This window comes from Thalassophryne amazonica, chromosome 8 (assembly GCF_902500255.1).
Source record: "Thalassophryne amazonica chromosome 8, fThaAma1.1, whole genome shotgun sequence".
NCBI lineage: Eukaryota > Metazoa > Chordata > Actinopteri > Batrachoidiformes > Batrachoididae > Thalassophryne > Thalassophryne amazonica.
Genome location: NC_047110.1, coordinates 93,958,242 through 93,964,598, shown reverse-complemented (window position 1 = coordinate 93,964,598; position 6,357 = coordinate 93,958,242). Strand labels below are relative to the sequence as shown.

Genomic DNA, 6,357 nt, shown 5'->3' with positions numbered 1-6,357 from the left:
TTTAGGGTTGGTATTTTACATGTGTAAGTGAAAGTGTTGGTTTAACCGCAGACTTTCTGAGAAAATAGCAGAAGTTCATGTGAATGTTAACCGTAGCTGTCAAATATAAAGCCATGTTCACAGCGGGCGCAACGCGAGCGACTGCAGCCACAGGTTGCCATGTAATCCCTATGTAAGGACGCGTTTTGACACCAAACCGCGCAGCGCAACGCGAGTTAAGCGAGTGAAGCCATTTTGAGCGATTTGCGCGTTATATTGCGTCACGTCACGTCGCGTTGCCCTCCTCCCTACAATTTTTGGTTCCTAGAATGTTCCTGGAACACGAGCCCTTGGTTCCAGTTCGGTTCTTGCTACATTCCCTGAAAGTCATTTTTGGTTCTGTTTTGGTTCTCACTTGGTTGGCAGGAAAGTTTAATTTTGGTTCTCAGAACGTTACGCATGTGGTTTCCATTTGGTTCCCTCACCGTTCTCACACCGTCCCTTTATTCTTGTTCATGTCATGTTTGTTCCCTCAGTGTTCCCATATGGTTCCCATAACCTTGTTGGTTACATATTTGGTTCCCTAGACGTGCTCCTGATGTTCCCCCAACCTTGTTTATTATGTGTACCCACAAGGTTCCCCTGCTACATTCTAGTAACCTTGTTGGTTACATATTTGGTTACCAACGTTCTTTCCCATAATGTTGTCATATTTCTGTAGTTTGTAATTCATTGTAAAAGTTTTGCATGCATGACAACTATTTACTTCAGAGCATAAGCAGTGATGAATGACCAGGCAAATGTTGCAGGACGAGAATGTTTAATAGAAAAATATCAGGAATACAACATGGGTAAGAACAGTGCAACATTATAATACTATTTTGTAATAAAATGCAATCAAGGCAAAAAAAAATACAATATAAATAAAATACAAAAAATAAGAATAAAAATGGCAAAAACATGTGCGTTTGGTGTGCGTTTTCAGTCTTGAGGACCAGCTGACCTAAAAAGAATAAGAAACAAAAACTTAGTGCCAACATTTCATTTAATTATTGTGACTATTCAGCGACTGATAAAAGAAAGACTGAAGTTTAATTTACCGTCTGTGTGGTGCACCTTCACTGCATGCCCAATGCACTCCTCAATATCCGCTACCTTCATGACAGGGAAGTTCTGCATGCAGGCCTCTACAAATGGAAGTTAACAAAAAAGTTACACATTTAAATCTCAATCAAACCTGGCATAACACTGATTTGGAATATATACCTGTCAAACTTACCCGTTATAACTTTGCAAAGGGCCAGGTTCTGGAACGCCTTTTTTTCTCTCCTCCCCCTCAGGCTGTACTGCCCCAGGACGTGGTTGGTTGCCACCTGGCGTAGAATGCGGCGAACGGCGGCCCCCTGATTCGCCCCTCCCTGTTGGGAAAGTGTAGGAACACGGACCCACAACAGGGGGCGCAAATGAACGGACAATGGAGTAAGTCAAAATAACAACGCTTTACTGTTGTGAATGTGCACAACGAATACAACCAATTACAGAAATGGACAAAAGTCAATACACAAAGGTGTCGTGTGGGCAGGCTCAAAGATAGGAGACGCCTCTCCAAGGTAAGACCGGAACCACACGGCTTCCTCCGCCACAGGACCCCGGGAATACTGGAGCCGCCAAGTCCCGAACTCCCAGGTGGCCACTGCCTCCGCGTGTCGGACCTGGTACTGCTGGCGAGGGAAAAAGAACAGTTAGATGGGGGCGCGTTTGCACCCAGAACTCCGAACGGCAGGAAAGGTACCTCCACCTCTCGTTGGAACAGTAAACCAATAACTAGCTCAGTCAAAACTGTGTACTCAGTAGGCTTTGATATGTTACCTCTCTGGTAGAAACGATATCTCGGCAATGAGGTGGAGATGCCGTCCTGCTGATATACCCCACTGATGATTGCCGTCAGCTGTCTCAGGTGATGGGTGACAGCTGTCACCGAGGCTGCTCCCGTGAGGCGGCGGCGCCCTCTGGTGCCTGGAGCCCGCACTCCAGGCAGGGCGCCCTCTGGTGATGGTGGGCCAGCAGTACCTCCTCTTCAGCGGCCCACACAACACTCCCAGGCTTTCAAGGAAACGTTTCTACAAAAAACAAAACAAATGATGAAATGAAATGAAATCGAATGTGGAGAGCTTATGTGGTCTACTTTCATTAGTCAAATCAAATACATTACATGCAATACATGCATTTTCATATATAATTATGACCAATTAATTACAATTTGGCTCCTTCTGTCTGGTTGAGCCAGACTCCTGTCTAGCTCCTCCAGCTCCTCCACTGTGCTGCACTGACCCAACAGCACCTCTTCCTGCAGCGGAGGCTGAGGCGGGTTTGAGACCACAGCAGCCTCCAACGTCTCGGACTTCTTCTCCATAGCCTCCATCCTCCTTTCAATAGCCTCCATCCTCCTCTCCATAGCCTCCATCCTCCTTGTCATATGCCCCATGTGCGCTTCCATTGCTAGGTGAATTTGTGATAGAATTCATATTAGTTTTTGAACTTAATATACTTGTGATATGTGCAAAATGTGTGTATATAGTACTTACTTCTTTTTGAATCATCTGTTGTTCTCAATAGGAGCCTCTTCGTTTCCTCCATGACTAAAGGTAGAATTGAGATGAAATTCATTGTAGTTTTATACCCAATACACTTTTCCTGTGTAAGCATCAAGTGTGTATGAAGTACTTATGCTTTATTAGGACAGCCACGCCTGAAGCCCCCTCCTCTTCGCCATGGGTCATTCCTGAAGTTTTTGAAAAGAAAATTGTTAGTGTTTGCTTTCTTGGTTAGGAACTTGTAATCAGATAGTAAATATAAAATTCAAAGCAAATATACCCTCAACTGCCTGGGATGATGTTTGTTCCTCAATATATGAGTCAATTCATGTTAAATTGAATGTTACACAGTAAGCTTAAAATTGTGAATTGCAGTGAATGGGTGTTTTTATCTGAGCAAAGTTTGTTTTGAGGTTGTTTTGATCAAAGCTAGTAATAAAGACATTTGGAAGAATGCTCCAGTTGTCTTTCCACTTCCCCAGAACATCAAGCACCCAAAACATGGCTAAAGGATTAGTGCATAGGGGCTAAAACCTTGCTAAAGAAAGGCTGCAAAAACATGCACTAGGGATTTCAAATCTGGGGACGTGGAAAGACAACTGGAGCATTCTGCCAAATGATTCTCAGAACTACTTTAGATCAAAAAGTAGTTGATGAAAGACGTGCGGACGGATTGCAGCGTCGGCTCGCAGCCGCCGTGACGCTCCGTCACAGGAAAAACACCTCTGTTGGAAGCCTTAAGGACAAGTTGGAACATGCCCAACGGTTAAACAATTTCTCAGATACTCACTCCACTGAAAACCATCAAAAGCCGCCTGGATTTTACAAATGGTTATCAACACGGAGGTGTTTTTCCTGTGCCGCCGCACCGCACCGGCTGCGTCCCGACGTGCTTTCATTAAAAAAAATCTCCTTTAACAGTGGAATATCCGGATAAAATGCTGAAAACCGACTTCTTCTGAAACTTCTCTGTTCTCTCACGACGTCCTGGATCAATAGAGCCTGAAATGTGGAGGTTTTCAGCTTGAAACAGGCTGACGACGGCGCCTGGGAGTGCTGCGCGACGTCACGCTCCGTGGGAAGTCCTTAAAGCGACAGTATCACCTCAAAATCTCTCATCAGCCGTTAAAATTTTCACAGAAAACCAGTTTAATTTTTCGAACCGTGTCCACTTCGATGTGCCTCACAGGTTTAGAAAAAATTTTGATCAAACAAAGCGCCAGTCTCTCAGCAACTTCTCAGACAAAGGAATTCCGACGAGGGGCTGGACGACTCCTCCCACAAGGAGTGCTCACAGGCGAATGACGTCACCGACAAGCGTGGAAAAACTCACGCATGCGCACGAGGGTTCAAGCATGTCTGACGTAAAAACATATGAATGAAATCCATATAGTTTTTGAAAAAAATTAAAAGGACCGTTACTTTATTGACAGACCTCGTATATAGGGCACACACTTTAATGTAAATATGCCAGTTTTAGCATAATACTAATTTCCATCCGTAGTCTCCAGACATAAAATATAAAACACAGAGCATTTAACAAGCATAAAAACATTGATAATTTACAATATAACACACTGTCATATTTTAATATAACCCAGAGCCATATAAAGGAGGAGTTAATCTGTTCCAGTCAAGATGGAGGTTAAAATGCTGTTGTCTCAATATAAAGTGCAGGAAAGTACTGAGGTAGAATTCACTTGTAGGTATGTACAGGTACAGTCAGTTTTATTATAAGATGCTGAATTAAAGTGCTTTGTTGCGATAGTAAAGTGCTCGATACAGCTGCAGTATCTCTTTAAAGTGCTGGTGTGCATAAGCTTACCTATGTGTTGTTGTGTGCGTGTATATGAAAGTATATTGCTTTCGCATGTCTTTAACTCGTAATGATTACAGGTTTGGTTATCTTTGGTTATCAGCCATGTTTTAAGCTGTGTCTTGAATAAAGCAAATGTGGGGCTGAACCTGATTGTCGTTGGCAGAGTATTCCATGTGCTACTGCCCCTAATAGAGAGTACATTTTGAGCAAAGACAGTTTTTCAAAATTTGATCTCGCAATCACACCTAGCGGAGGATCTGGTGTTAATTTCATTGTTACTTTTCCTGTTAATATAGTTCCTCAGAGGGTTTGGGGCCAAAGTGTGTAGGGACCTGTACACAGCACAACACATTTTAAATAGCATGAAATTCTCAAAACTTAAAAGCTTATATTTTTCTGAGATTGGACGGTGATGAGAAATTGTTTTTTTTTTTTTTTTGGTCCAATATTTTTATGGCTTTTTTGTACAATTGTTCTACTGGTTTCAGTACAGTTGTTCCTGCAAAGGACCATGTTGTAATGCAATACTCTATATGTGACATGAAGTGTAAGTAAGATTTGGCCGCATCTATTGTAATAAACGGTCTTATCTGTTTAAAATTAGATCGACTGAACTTTACAGTGTGATTTACCTTTTTGATATGTTTTTTGAATGTAAGATTTGGGTCTAATATCACTCAGAGATATTTGAATTGGTTCACAAGCACAGTTCTTCCCCTTCCAAGAAAACATGGGATCTGGCTAGCTTAATTGGTCTTTTGGTGAACATCATACATACAGTTTTTTGGTGTTCAGCAGAAGACAATTTTTATGTAGTCATTTGTGTATTTTACATTGTGCATTTGTGAGGTCTACAGATATTTTGTCACTCTTTCCCTGGGTAAAGATTACTGCATCATCTGCATACATTTGCATATTTAGTTCAGAGCACACATCGGGGAGATCATTTCTATACAGAATAATAGAGGGGCTAATATTGAGCCTTGTGGAAGACCAACATAACTATGGAGATACGAGGATGTGGCACCATCCACAACAACACGCTGCTTTCTGTTCGAAAGATAGGATTGAAACCATTGAATAGTATCCTCTGAAAAATTAAAATATGAATTGTAAAAATTGAGATATTGAATTAAGGATTCTGCATATTAATACATGGACTGGTTGAGCGCCCTTGAACTTCACTGTGCTGAGGGGACTGGCACTATAGAAGTTATTGTATAGTATTTTTATGAATGGTTTTCTTTGTTTTTTAGGCAAAGAAGGAGGATGAAAGAATTGGTACTGGTGTTAATGCTGACTCAGATGCTGGGGTGGATGAAGCCCTGGGCGACGATGTAGATGCCGATGCCATGGACCATTGTGTAGTGAATGATGACGCCATGGACGGCAGTGCCATGAGTCACTGTTAAACATTTGTACCTTGTCTTCTTTCTTATGAAAGCGGTATTGTGCTGTTTTGCACCTAACCCTGAGACTGTATGTGTTATTCAACCTTGTTTTAGCATGCTGGGGTCAATCTGAACTGGGAATGAAGAGCTGGATGTACTTATTATTATTATACAACTTGTTTTTGTAGCCGCTAACGACTGGGAGTGAAGCATGACGGGGTCAGTCATGAACTGGGAGTAATAGACCTGAAGGTTGTTTTGACTGTTGTGATGTGATGCTTAGTGTGAAGACCAGGACACTCCAGGCAGATGCACAACAGCTGATAACTGCAACAGACGAACGAGATGTGCTGACCTCCGACGATAAGAGTAAAAGAAAGAAACTGTTTTTCCTTACAGCTGCGCTTATTGACGTATGTGTTTATGTTACGGGAAGAAACTTGTCTCGCGTTGTCCCCCCCCCTTAGGACAAGTTTTATGATGTAATGAGGGCATCTCTAATAAAAAGAGCGGGAGCACAGGCCAGACTTTAGTGTAGCCTTGGTGTACAGCCTGGACTGCACTCCGCGCGTGA

The 6,357-nt window shown here is 42.4% G+C and overlaps 1 long non-coding RNA gene across 1 annotated transcript; it reads right to left on the bottom strand.

The window, feature by feature from the left end:
• Positions 1-488: 488 nt before the first annotated feature.
• LOC117515150 lies at positions 489-691 on the bottom strand. Its single transcript, XR_004562082.1, has 2 exons — positions 640-691; positions 489-590 (listed from the first exon to the last, which is right to left on the bottom strand). It is a non-coding gene; the product is annotated as an uncharacterized LOC117515150 (long non-coding RNA).
• Between the last annotated feature and the right edge of the window lie 5,666 nt (positions 692-6,357).